The following is a 14,236-nucleotide window of genomic DNA, read 5'->3' as shown; positions in this document are numbered from 1 at the left end:
AAATCACTTTTAAACCCATTTCCACCTTTTTTTCCCTTCTCTTCCTCTTACTTTTTTTTCACGTTTTTTTACGTTTTTCTCCTTTTCGCCTCTTTTCTGGGCGTATTATTCTTCTTTTTCTTCTTTTTTTTCGTCTAATGCATACCCCATCAGTGCAGCAATGCTTATTCAATACCGCCAGCAGATGGAGACACTGGGGGATAATTTTCTAAGGATTTATACTGATTTTTCCTGTCTGAATTTGTCGCACAGAAAGTTGCAGGCCAAATATGTGTGACATTTCTGCGACTTTAGCTTCTAGAGCATTTTTACAACATTATACATAGGTGCTGAATACATAAAAAGCGACTGTTCAGCGACAGACAAGTCGCATCGGCTGAAAGTAGGCCAGAATGTCAGTCCATGTTGGAGCAGGTTTAGATACAGTCTAAAGCATAGATCTCAAAGTCTGTGCACAGAATTTAGCAAGGGCCTCGCACCTTCTGATGCATCAGGTAGGTGCACAATAGCATAGCCTAACCCTCTGTACTTTGGTCTATATTGATGCGGGACATAGACAGCCAGCTGATGACCAATCCATTAGTGCAATGGATGGCTGGAAGCATTTGTCTTTGCCTTTGCAATACCACAGAAGCAATGCATGGTCAATGTACAGCAATGACACACCTGTGTGAACAGCCAGGAGACCCCCCCCCCCCCCCATGTTATGTTACATAGTTACATAGTTAGTACGGTCGAAAAAAGACATATGTCCATCACGTTCAACCAGGGAATTAAGGGGTAGGGGTGTGGCGCGATATTGGGGAAGGGATGAGATTTTATATTTCTTCATAAGCATTAATCTTATTTTGTCAATTAGGAACATTCAGCACCCACCCGCTATCAAGGCAGCTGCCTATCATGTCATGCCCTACCTGCACAGGTGTGCTGGCTACTCAAATGATCCAATTAAGGAGGCCATTTAGTCAGCAGCAGCAGAAGTCCTGTGCCTGGACGCTCCAACAGGGGCCAGACACAAGCAGAAGCAGAAGCAGCAGAAGCAGCAGCAGCACCACCTTTTGTTTTTTGGCTGCAGCAGCAGCAAGGCCCACAGGGCTGGCTAGCTGGCTAGCCAGCAAGCAGGTAGCAATGAAAGTAGGAATCTTTCTTTTTAACCCTGTAAGGGGGTGGTGCACTGTACCCGAAGATACTGCCATATCGGGTCAATGCATAGGGCGACGGAAGCAAGCTTCGAAATCGGCCCCCGTTCTCAAAAATCCATTTAATATATGGTCCCCAGATAGGGGACGTATCAGATATTAAACTGATAAGAACAGATACTACACTTGATCTTAGCCAAAAGGCCGAGAAGCGATAACCGTGAAAGGGGCGGGCCCAACAAGGTCCCCTTCATGGGCACTATCACTGCTTGCTGTCAGGGAGGCTGCCAGACAATTTTCCATGCACACTCTGGGCTGGGGGGCAGTCAACCACCAGTACACACAGCAGAACCTAAACCCATACCATTATTGCTAAGCAGCAAGACAGGGGCCCATTGCACTCCCACGGGGCCTTTTTAAATGCAATCCATAACCCGGATTTGCCAGGAACCCTTCTTACTCCTCCTACTTGCATGTGACACTGGGCTTAGGATCTGCATAGGAAACACACACACAAGCACACACCTACCTTTGTTGCCTGCAGATGCCTCCTTGGCTGTCCCCAAACGGTATCAAACCAACACCCACGGGAAGCTGTAAGCATAGAGGACATGCCTGCACCCCATTGGACTTACCTGTGTGGGTTAAATCCGGGTTATTTGACAACCTATGGCGGTGATGGTTCTGCTCAGGCAGAGCAGTGCTGATGCTCCTCATAAAGCTGTCGCTGCTGTGAAGGTTCTAGGTGACATCACAAATCCCTTTGGTTACATACACAACAAAGCTGGGTTGTTGTTGTTTACACTCTGCAAGGCCTGTGGAAGTGAGTGACATCATAGCACTGTAGTTCTGAGGGTTCAAGATGGATGCAACAATCTCCTGTTGCTTCTATGAAGGCCGTAATAGACGACATCACCAAACAGCTCCATAGTCACATACACAGCAAAGGAGAGATGTTGTTTACACCTAGTGATGTCAGTGGTATTGAGTGACATCACAGCACAGTGCTAAGGCTCCTGGGCCTGGACACAGCAGCGGCTGCAATATCTCAACGGAGAATACGTTTATATCTATATGTGTGTGTGCGCATATATATATATATATATATATATATATATATATATATATATATATATATATTTCTCCGCCGAAATCACTTTTAAACCCATTTCCACCTTTTTTTCCCTTCTCTTCCTCTTACTTTTTTTTCACGTTTTTTTACGTTTTTCTCCTTTTCGCCTCTTTTCTGGGCGTATTATTCTTCTTTTTCTTCTTTTTTTTCGTCTAATGCATACCCCATCAGTGCAGCAATGCTTATTCAATACCGCCAGCAGATGGAGACACTGGGGGATAATTTTCTAAGGATTTATACTGATTTTTCCTGTCTGAATTTGTCGCACAGAAAGTTGCAGGCCAAATATGTGTGACATTTCTGCGACTTTAGCTTCTAGAGCATTTTTACAACATTATACATAGGTGCTGAATACATAAAAAGCGACTGTTCAGCGACAGACAAGTCGCATCGGCTGAAAGTAGGCCAGAATGTCAGTCCATGTTGGAGCAGGTTTAGATACAGTCTAAAGCATAGATCTCAAAGTCTGTGCACAGAATTTAGCAAGGGCCTCGCACCTTCTGATGCATCAGGTAGGTGCACAATAGCATAGCCTAACCCTCTGTACTTTGGTCTATATTGATGCGGGACATAGACAGCCAGCTGATGACCAATCCATTAGTGCAATGGATGGCTGGAAGCATTTGTCTTTGCCTTTGCAATACCACAGAAGCAATGCATGGTCAATGTACAGCAATGACACACCTGTGTGAACAGCCAGGAGACCCCCCCCCCCCCCATGTTATGTTACATAGTTACATAGTTAGTACGGTCGAAAAAAGACATATGTCCATCACGTTCAACCAGGGAATTAAGGGGTAGGGGTGTGGCGCGATATTGGGGAAGGGATGAGATTTTATATTTCTTCATAAGCATTAATCTTATTTTGTCAATTAGGAACATTCAGCACCCACCCGCTATCAAGGCAGCTGCCTATCATGTCATGCCCTACCTGCACAGGTGTGCTGGCTACTCAAATGATCCAATTAAGGAGGCCATTTAGTCAGCAGCAGCAGAAGTCCTGTGCCTGGACGCTCCAACAGGGGCCAGACACAAGCAGAAGCAGAAGCAGCAGAAGCAGCAGCAGCACCACCTTTTGTTTTTTGGCTGCAGCAGCAGCAAGGCCCACAGGGCTGGCTAGCTGGCTAGCCAGCAAGCAGGTAGCAATGAAAGTAGGAATCTTTCTTTTTAACCCTGTAAGGGGGTGGTGCACTGTACCCGAAGATACTGCCATATCGGGTCAATGCATAGGGCGACGGAAGCAAGCTTCGAAATCGGCCCCCGTTCTCAAAAATCCATTTAATATATGGTCCCCAGATAGGGGACGTATCAGATATTAAACTGATAAGAACAGATACTACACTTGATCTTAGCCAAAAGGCCGAGAAGCGATAACCGTGAAAGGGGCGGGCCCAACAAGGTCCCCTTCATGGGCACTATCACTGCTTGCTGTCAGGGAGGCTGCCAGACAATTTTCCATGCACACTCTGGGCTGGGGGGCAGTCAACCACCAGTACACACAGCAGAACCTAAACCCATACCATTATTGCTAAGCAGCAAGACAGGGGCCCATTGCACTCCCACGGGGCCTTTTTAAATGCAATCCATAACCCGGATTTGCCAGGAACCCTTCTTACTCCTCCTACTTGCATGTGACACTGGGCTTAGGATCTGCATAGGAAACACACACACAAGCACACACCTACCTTTGTTGCCTGCAGATGCCTCCTTGGCTGTCCCCAAACGGTATCAAACCAACACCCACGGGAAGCTGTAAGCATAGAGGACATGCCTGCACCCCATTGGACTTACCTGTGTGGGTTAAATCCGGGTTATTTGACAACCTATGGCGGTGATGGTTCTGCTCAGGCAGAGCAGTGCTGATGCTCCTCATAAAGCTGTCGCTGCTGTGAAGGTTCTAGGTGACATCACAAATCCCTTTGGTTACATACACAACAAAGCTGGGTTGTTGTTGTTTACACTCTGCAAGGCCTGTGGAAGTGAGTGACATCATAGCACTGTAGTTCTGAGGGTTCAAGATGGATGCAACAATCTCCTGTTGCTTCTATGAAGGCCGTAATAGACGACATCACCAAACAGCTCCATAGTCACATACACAGCAAAGGAGAGATGTTGTTTACACCTAGTGATGTCAGTGGTATTGAGTGACATCACAGCACAGTGCTAAGGCTCCTGGGCCTGGACACAGCAGCGGCTGCAATATCTCAACGGAGAATACGTTTATATCTATATGTGTGTGTGCGCATATATATATATATATATATATATATATATATATATATATATATATATATATTTCTCCGCCGAAATCACTTTTAAACCCATTTCCACCTTTTTTTCCCTTCTCTTCCTCTTACTTTTTTTTCACGTTTTTTTACGTTTTTCTCCTTTTCGCCTCTTTTCTGGGCGTATTATTCTTCTTTTTCTTCTTTTTTTTCGTCTAATGCATACCCCATCAGTGCAGCAATGCTTATTCAATACCGCCAGCAGATGGAGACACTGGGGGATAATTTTCTAAGGATTTATACTGATTTTTCCTGTCTGAATTTGTCGCACAGAAAGTTGCAGGCCAAATATGTGTGACATTTCTGCGACTTTAGCTTCTAGAGCATTTTTACAACATTATACATAGGTGCTGAATACATAAAAAGCGACTGTTCAGCGACAGACAAGTCGCATCGGCTGAAAGTAGGCCAGAATGTCAGTCCATGTTGGAGCAGGTTTAGATACAGTCTAAAGCATAGATCTCAAAGTCTGTGCACAGAATTTAGCAAGGGCCTCGCACCTTCTGATGCATCAGGTAGGTGCACAATAGCATAGCCTAACCCTCTGTACTTTGGTCTATATTGATGCGGGACATAGACAGCCAGCTGATGACCAATCCATTAGTGCAATGGATGGCTGGAAGCATTTGTCTTTGCCTTTGCAATACCACAGAAGCAATGCATGGTCAATGTACAGCAATGACACACCTGTGTGAACAGCCAGGAGACCCCCCCCCCCCCCCATGTTATGTTACATAGTTACATAGTTAGTACGGTCGAAAAAAGACATATGTCCATCACGTTCAACCAGGGAATTAAGGGGTAGGGGTGTGGCGCGATATTGGGGAAGGGATGAGATTTTATATTTCTTCATAAGCATTAATCTTATTTTGTCAATTAGGAACATTCAGCACCCACCCGCTATCAAGGCAGCTGCCTATCATGTCATGCCCTACCTGCACAGGTGTGCTGGCTACTCAAATGATCCAATTAAGGAGGCCATTTAGTCAGCAGCAGCAGAAGTCCTGTGCCTGGACGCTCCAACAGGGGCCAGACACAAGCAGAAGCAGAAGCAGCAGAAGCAGCAGCAGCACCACCTTTTGTTTTTTGGCTGCAGCAGCAGCAAGGCCCACAGGGCTGGCTAGCTGGCTAGCCAGCAAGCAGGTAGCAATGAAAGTAGGAATCTTTCTTTTTAACCCTGTAAGGGGGTGGTGCACTGTACCCGAAGATACTGCCATATCGGGTCAATGCATAGGGCGACGGAAGCAAGCTTCGAAATCGGCCCCCGTTCTCAAAAATCCATTTAATATATGGTCCCCAGATAGGGGACGTATCAGATATTAAACTGATAAGAACAGATACTACACTTGATCTTAGCCAAAAGGCCGAGAAGCGATAACCGTGAAAGGGGCGGGCCCAACAAGGTCCCCTTCATGGGCACTATCACTGCTTGCTGTCAGGGAGGCTGCCAGACAATTTTCCATGCACACTCTGGGCTGGGGGGCAGTCAACCACCAGTACACACAGCAGAACCTAAACCCATACCATTATTGCTAAGCAGCAAGACAGGGGCCCATTGCACTCCCACGGGGCCTTTTTAAATGCAATCCATAACCCGGATTTGCCAGGAACCCTTCTTACTCCTCCTACTTGCATGTGACACTGGGCTTAGGATCTGCATAGGAAACACACACACAAGCACACACCTACCTTTGTTGCCTGCAGATGCCTCCTTGGCTGTCCCCAAACGGTATCAAACCAACACCCACGGGAAGCTGTAAGCATAGAGGACATGCCTGCACCCCATTGGACTTACCTGTGTGGGTTAAATCCGGGTTATTTGACAACCTATGGCGGTGATGGTTCTGCTCAGGCAGAGCAGTGCTGATGCTCCTCATAAAGCTGTCGCTGCTGTGAAGGTTCTAGGTGACATCACAAATCCCTTTGGTTACATACACAACAAAGCTGGGTTGTTGTTGTTTACACTCTGCAAGGCCTGTGGAAGTGAGTGACATCATAGCACTGTAGTTCTGAGGGTTCAAGATGGATGCAACAATCTCCTGTTGCTTCTATGAAGGCCGTAATAGACGACATCACCAAACAGCTCCATAGTCACATACACAGCAAAGGAGAGATGTTGTTTACACCTAGTGATGTCAGTGGTATTGAGTGACATCACAGCACAGTGCTAAGGCTCCTGGGCCTGGACACAGCAGCGGCTGCAATATCTCAACGGAGAATACGTTTATATCTATATGTGTGTGTGCGCATATATATATATATATATATATATATATATATATATATATATATATATTTCTCCGCCGAAATCACTTTTAAACCCATTTCCACCTTTTTTTCCCTTCTCTTCCTCTTACTTTTTTTTCACGTTTTTTTACGTTTTTCTCCTTTTCGCCTCTTTTCTGGGCGTATTATTCTTCTTTTTCTTCTTTTTTTTCGTCTAATGCATACCCCATCAGTGCAGCAATGCTTATTCAATACCGCCAGCAGATGGAGACACTGGGGGATAATTTTCTAAGGATTTATACTGATTTTTCCTGTCTGAATTTGTCGCACAGAAAGTTGCAGGCCAAATATGTGTGACATTTCTGCGACTTTAGCTTCTAGAGCATTTTTACAACATTATACATAGGTGCTGAATACATAAAAAGCGACTGTTCAGCGACAGACAAGTCGCATCGGCTGAAAGTAGGCCAGAATGTCAGTCCATGTTGGAGCAGGTTTAGATACAGTCTAAAGCATAGATCTCAAAGTCTGTGCACAGAATTTAGCAAGGGCCTCGCACCTTCTGATGCATCAGGTAGGTGCACAATAGCATAGCCTAACCCTCTGTACTTTGGTCTATATTGATGCGGGACATAGACAGCCAGCTGATGACCAATCCATTAGTGCAATGGATGGCTGGAAGCATTTGTCTTTGCCTTTGCAATACCACAGAAGCAATGCATGGTCAATGTACAGCAATGACACACCTGTGTGAACAGCCAGGAGACCCCCCCCCCCCCCCATGTTATGTTACATAGTTACATAGTTAGTACGGTCGAAAAAAGACATATGTCCATCACGTTCAACCAGGGAATTAAGGGGTAGGGGTGTGGCGCGATATTGGGGAAGGGATGAGATTTTATATTTCTTCATAAGCATTAATCTTATTTTGTCAATTAGGAACATTCAGCACCCACCCGCTATCAAGGCAGCTGCCTATCATGTCATGCCCTACCTGCACAGGTGTGCTGGCTACTCAAATGATCCAATTAAGGAGGCCATTTAGTCAGCAGCAGCAGAAGTCCTGTGCCTGGACGCTCCAACAGGGGCCAGACACAAGCAGAAGCAGAAGCAGCAGAAGCAGCAGCAGCACCACCTTTTGTTTTTTGGCTGCAGCAGCAGCAAGGCCCACAGGGCTGGCTAGCTGGCTAGCCAGCAAGCAGGTAGCAATGAAAGTAGGAATCTTTCTTTTTAACCCTGTAAGGGGGTGGTGCACTGTACCCGAAGATACTGCCATATCGGGTCAATGCATAGGGCGACGGAAGCAAGCTTCGAAATCGGCCCCCGTTCTCAAAAATCCATTTAATATATGGTCCCCAGATAGGGGACGTATCAGATATTAAACTGATAAGAACAGATACTACACTTGATCTTAGCCAAAAGGCCGAGAAGCGATAACCGTGAAAGGGGCGGGCCCAACAAGGTCCCCTTCATGGGCACTATCACTGCTTGCTGTCAGGGAGGCTGCCAGACAATTTTCCATGCACACTCTGGGCTGGGGGGCAGTCAACCACCAGTACACACAGCAGAACCTAAACCCATACCATTATTGCTAAGCAGCAAGACAGGGGCCCATTGCACTCCCACGGGGCCTTTTTAAATGCAATCCATAACCCGGATTTGCCAGGAACCCTTCTTACTCCTCCTACTTGCATGTGACACTGGGCTTAGGATCTGCATAGGAAACACACACACAAGCACACACCTACCTTTGTTGCCTGCAGATGCCTCCTTGGCTGTCCCCAAACGGTATCAAACCAACACCCACGGGAAGCTGTAAGCATAGAGGACATGCCTGCACCCCATTGGACTTACCTGTGTGGGTTAAATCCGGGTTATTTGACAACCTATGGCGGTGATGGTTCTGCTCAGGCAGAGCAGTGCTGATGCTCCTCATAAAGCTGTCGCTGCTGTGAAGGTTCTAGGTGACATCACAAATCCCTTTGGTTACATACACAACAAAGCTGGGTTGTTGTTGTTTACACTCTGCAAGGCCTGTGGAAGTGAGTGACATCATAGCACTGTAGTTCTGAGGGTTCAAGATGGATGCAACAATCTCCTGTTGCTTCTATGAAGGCCGTAATAGACGACATCACCAAACAGCTCCATAGTCACATACACAGCAAAGGAGAGATGTTGTTTACACCTAGTGATGTCAGTGGTATTGAGTGACATCACAGCACAGTGCTAAGGCTCCTGGGCCTGGACACAGCAGCGGCTGCAATATCTCAACGGAGAATACGTTTATATCTATATGTGTGTGTGCGCATATATATATATATATATATATATATATATATATATATATATATATATATATTCTCCGCCGAAATCACTTTTAAACCCATTTCCACCTTTTTTTCCCTTCTCTTCCTCTTACTTTTTTTTCACGTTTTTTTACGTTTTTCTCCTTTTCGCCTCTTTTCTGGGCGTATTATTCTTCTTTTTCTTCTTTTTTTTCGTCTAATGCATACCCCATCAGTGCAGCAATGCTTATTCAATACCGCCAGCAGATGGAGACACTGGGGGATAATTTTCTAAGGATTTATACTGATTTTTCCTGTCTGAATTTGTCGCACAGAAAGTTGCAGGCCAAATATGTGTGACATTTCTGCGACTTTAGCTTCTAGAGCATTTTTACAACATTATACATAGGTGCTGAATACATAAAAAGCGACTGTTCAGCGACAGACAAGTCGCATCGGCTGAAAGTAGGCCAGAATGTCAGTCCATGTTGGAGCAGGTTTAGATACAGTCTAAAGCATAGATCTCAAAGTCTGTGCACAGAATTTAGCAAGGGCCTCGCACCTTCTGATGCATCAGGTAGGTGCACAATAGCATAGCCTAACCCTCTGTACTTTGGTCTATATTGATGCGGGACATAGACAGCCAGCTGATGACCAATCCATTAGTGCAATGGATGGCTGGAAGCATTTGTCTTTGCCTTTGCAATACCACAGAAGCAATGCATGGTCAATGTACAGCAATGACACACCTGTGTGAACAGCCAGGAGACCCCCCCCCCCCCCCATGTTATGTTACATAGTTACATAGTTAGTACGGTCGAAAAAAGACATATGTCCATCACGTTCAACCAGGGAATTAAGGGGTAGGGGTGTGGCGCGATATTGGGGAAGGGATGAGATTTTATATTTCTTCATAAGCATTAATCTTATTTTGTCAATTAGGAACATTCAGCACCCACCCGCTATCAAGGCAGCTGCCTATCATGTCATGCCCTACCTGCACAGGTGTGCTGGCTACTCAAATGATCCAATTAAGGAGGCCATTTAGTCAGCAGCAGCAGAAGTCCTGTGCCTGGACGCTCCAACAGGGGCCAGACACAAGCAGAAGCAGAAGCAGCAGAAGCAGCAGCAGCACCACCTTTTGTTTTTTGGCTGCAGCAGCAGCAAGGCCCACAGGGCTGGCTAGCTGGCTAGCCAGCAAGCAGGTAGCAATGAAAGTAGGAATCTTTCTTTTTAACCCTGTAAGGGGGTGGTGCACTGTACCCGAAGATACTGCCATATCGGGTCAATGCATAGGGCGACGGAAGCAAGCTTCGAAATCGGCCCCCGTTCTCAAAAATCCATTTAATATATGGTCCCCAGATAGGGGACGTATCAGATATTAAACTGATAAGAACAGATACTACACTTGATCTTAGCCAAAAGGCCGAGAAGCGATAACCGTGAAAGGGGCGGGCCCAACAAGGTCCCCTTCATGGGCACTATCACTGCTTGCTGTCAGGGAGGCTGCCAGACAATTTTCCATGCACACTCTGGGCTGGGGGGCAGTCAACCACCAGTACACACAGCAGAACCTAAACCCATACCATTATTGCTAAGCAGCAAGACAGGGGCCCATTGCACTCCCACGGGGCCTTTTTAAATGCAATCCATAACCCGGATTTGCCAGGAACCCTTCTTACTCCTCCTACTTGCATGTGACACTGGGCTTAGGATCTGCATAGGAAACACACACACAAGCACACACCTACCTTTGTTGCCTGCAGATGCCTCCTTGGCTGTCCCCAAACGGTATCAAACCAACACCCACGGGAAGCTGTAAGCATAGAGGACATGCCTGCACCCCATTGGACTTACCTGTGTGGGTTAAATCCGGGTTATTTGACAACCTATGGCGGTGATGGTTCTGCTCAGGCAGAGCAGTGCTGATGCTCCTCATAAAGCTGTCGCTGCTGTGAAGGTTCTAGGTGACATCACAAATCCCTTTGGTTACATACACAACAAAGCTGGGTTGTTGTTGTTTACACTCTGCAAGGCCTGTGGAAGTGAGTGACATCATAGCACTGTAGTTCTGAGGGTTCAAGATGGATGCAACAATCTCCTGTTGCTTCTATGAAGGCCGTAATAGACGACATCACCAAACAGCTCCATAGTCACATACACAGCAAAGGAGAGATGTTGTTTACACCTAGTGATGTCAGTGGTATTGAGTGACATCACAGCACAGTGCTAAGGCTCCTGGGCCTGGACACAGCAGCGGCTGCAATATCTCAACGGAGAATACGTTTATATCTATATGTGTGTGTGCGCATATATATATATATATATATATATATATATATATATATATATATATATATTCTCCGCCGAAATCACTTTTAAACCCATTTCCACCTTTTTTTCCCTTCTCTTCCTCTTACTTTTTTTTCACGTTTTTTTACGTTTTTCTCCTTTTCGCCTCTTTTCTGGGCGTATTATTCTTCTTTTTCTTCTTTTTTTTCGTCTAATGCATACCCCATCAGTGCAGCAATGCTTATTCAATACCGCCAGCAGATGGAGACACTGGGGGATAATTTTCTAAGGATTTATACTGATTTTTCCTGTCTGAATTTGTCGCACAGAAAGTTGCAGGCCAAATATGTGTGACATTTCTGCGACTTTAGCTTCTAGAGCATTTTTACAACATTATACATAGGTGCTGAATACATAAAAAGCGACTGTTCAGCGACAGACAAGTCGCATCGGCTGAAAGTAGGCCAGAATGTCAGTCCATGTTGGAGCAGGTTTAGATACAGTCTAAAGCATAGATCTCAAAGTCTGTGCACAGAATTTAGCAAGGGCCTCGCACCTTCTGATGCATCAGGTAGGTGCACAATAGCATAGCCTAACCCTCTGTACTTTGGTCTATATTGATGCGGGACATAGACAGCCAGCTGATGACCAATCCATTAGTGCAATGGATGGCTGGAAGCATTTGTCTTTGCCTTTGCAATACCACAGAAGCAATGCATGGTCAATGTACAGCAATGACACACCTGTGTGAACAGCCAGGAGACCCCCCCCCCCCCCCATGTTATGTTACATAGTTACATAGTTAGTACGGTCGAAAAAAGACATATGTCCATCACGTTCAACCAGGGAATTAAGGGGTAGGGGTGTGTGGCGCGATATTGGGGAAGGGATGAGATTTTATATTTCTTCATAAGCATTAATCTTATTTTGTCAATTAGGAACATTCAGCACCCACCCGCTATCAAGGCAGCTGCCTATCATGTCATGCCCTACCTGCACAGGTGTGCTGGCTACTCAAATGATCCAATTAAGGAGGCCATTTAGTCAGCAGCAGCAGAAGTCCTGTGCCTGGACGCTCCAACAGGGGCCAGACACAAGCAGAAGCAGAAGCAGCAGAAGCAGCAGCAGCACCACCTTTTGTTTTTTGGCTGCAGCAGCAGCAAGGCCCACAGGGCTGGCTAGCTGGCTAGCCAGCAAGCAGGTAGCAATGAAAGTAGGAATCTTTCTTTTTAACCCTGTAAGGGGGTGGTGCACTGTACCCGAAGATACTGCCATATCGGGTCAATGCATAGGGCGACGGAAGCAAGCTTCGAAATCGGCCCCCGTTCTCAAAAATCCATTTAATATATGGTCCCCAGATAGGGGACGTATCAGATATTAAACTGATAAGAACAGATACTACACTTGATCTTAGCCAAAAGGCCGAGAAGCGATAACCGTGAAAGGGGCGGGCCCAACAAGGTCCCCTTCATGGGCACTATCACTGCTTGCTGTCAGGGAGGCTGCCAGACAATTTTCCATGCACACTCTGGGCTGGGGGGCAGTCAACCACCAGTACACACAGCAGAACCTAAACCCATACCATTATTGCTAAGCAGCAAGACAGGGGCCCATTGCACTCCCACGGGGCCTTTTTAAATGCAATCCATAACCCGGATTTGCCAGGAACCCTTCTTACTCCTCCTACTTGCATGTGACACTGGGCTTAGGATCTGCATAGGAAACACACACACAAGCACACACCTACCTTTGTTGCCTGCAGATGCCTCCTTGGCTGTCCCCAAACGGTATCAAACCAACACCCACGGGAAGCTGTAAGCATAGAGGACATGCCTGCACCCCATTGGACTTACCTGTGTGGGTTAAATCCGGGTTATTTGACAACCTATGGCGGTGATGGTTCTGCTCAGGCAGAGCAGTGCTGATGCTCCTCATAAAGCTGTCGCTGCTGTGAAGGTTCTAGGTGACATCACAAATCCCTTTGGTTACATACACAACAAAGCTGGGTTGTTGTTGTTTACACTCTGCAAGGCCTGTGGAAGTGAGTGACATCATAGCACTGTAGTTCTGAGGGTTCAAGATGGATGCAACAATCTCCTGTTGCTTCTATGAAGGCCGTAATAGACGACATCACCAAACAGCTCCATAGTCACATACACAGCAAAGGAGAGATGTTGTTTACACCTAGTGATGTCAGTGGTATTGAGTGACATCACAGCACAGTGCTAAGGCTCCTGGGCCTGGACACAGCAGCGGCTGCAATATCTCAACGGAGAATACGTTTATATCTATATGTGTGTGTGCGCATATATATATATATATATATATATATATATATATATATATATATATATATATTTCTCCGCCGAAATCACTTTTAAACCCATTTCCACCTTTTTTTCCCTTCTCTTCCTCTTACTTTTTTTTCACGTTTTTTTACGTTTTTCTCCTTTTCGCCTCTTTTCTGGGCGTATTATTCTTCTTTTTCTTCTTTTTTTTCGTCTAATGCATACCCCATCAGTGCAGCAATGCTTATTCAATACCGCCAGCAGATGGAGACACTGGGGGATAATTTTCTAAGGATTTATACTGATTTTTCCTGTCTGAATTTGTCGCACAGAAAGTTGCAGGCCAAATATGTGTGACATTTCTGCGACTTTAGCTTCTAGAGCATTTTTACAACATTATACATAGGTGCTGAATACATAAAAAGCGACTGTTCAGCGACAGACAAGTCGCATCGGCTGAAAGTAGGCCAGAATGTCAGTCCATGTTGGAGCAGGTTTAGATACAGTCTAAAGCATAGATCTCAAAGTCTGTGCACAGAATTTAGCAAGGGCCTCGCACCTTCTGATGCATCAGGTAGGTGCACAATAG

At 45.8% G+C, this 14,236-nt stretch overlaps 6 non-coding genes across 6 annotated transcripts; all 6 read right to left on the bottom strand.

Annotated features, from left to right (window-relative positions):
* Positions 1-1,164: 1,164 nt before the first annotated feature.
* LOC130321146 (U2 spliceosomal RNA) lies at positions 1,165-1,355 on the bottom strand. Its single transcript, XR_008866918.1, has one exon. It is a non-coding gene; the product is annotated as a U2 spliceosomal RNA (small nuclear RNA).
* A 2,097-nt stretch (positions 1,356-3,452) lies between these two features.
* Positions 3,453-3,643, bottom strand: LOC130321165 (U2 spliceosomal RNA). The gene has a single exon (XR_008866936.1). It is a non-coding gene; the product is annotated as a U2 spliceosomal RNA (small nuclear RNA).
* Positions 3,644-5,741: 2,098 nt separating this feature from the next.
* Positions 5,742-5,932, bottom strand: LOC130321164 (U2 spliceosomal RNA). The gene has a single exon (XR_008866935.1). It is a non-coding gene; the product is annotated as a U2 spliceosomal RNA (small nuclear RNA).
* Positions 5,933-8,026: 2,094 nt separating this feature from the next.
* On the bottom strand, positions 8,027-8,217 carry LOC130321163 (U2 spliceosomal RNA). Its single transcript, XR_008866934.1, has one exon. It is a non-coding gene; the product is annotated as a U2 spliceosomal RNA (small nuclear RNA).
* Positions 8,218-10,314: 2,097 nt separating this feature from the next.
* On the bottom strand, positions 10,315-10,505 carry LOC130321157 (U2 spliceosomal RNA). Its single transcript, XR_008866928.1, has one exon. It is a non-coding gene; the product is annotated as a U2 spliceosomal RNA (small nuclear RNA).
* A 2,097-nt stretch (positions 10,506-12,602) lies between these two features.
* LOC130321145 (U2 spliceosomal RNA) lies at positions 12,603-12,793 on the bottom strand. Its single transcript, XR_008866917.1, has one exon. It is a non-coding gene; the product is annotated as a U2 spliceosomal RNA (small nuclear RNA).
* Between the last annotated feature and the right edge of the window lie 1,443 nt (positions 12,794-14,236).

This window comes from Hyla sarda, unplaced genomic scaffold (genome assembly GCF_029499605.1).
Source record: "Hyla sarda isolate aHylSar1 unplaced genomic scaffold, aHylSar1.hap1 scaffold_2231, whole genome shotgun sequence".
Taxonomy (NCBI): domain Eukaryota; kingdom Metazoa; phylum Chordata; class Amphibia; order Anura; family Hylidae; genus Hyla; species Hyla sarda.
Note: the sequence above shows the minus strand (reverse complement) of the source record. Positions and strands in the feature narration are given on the sequence as shown.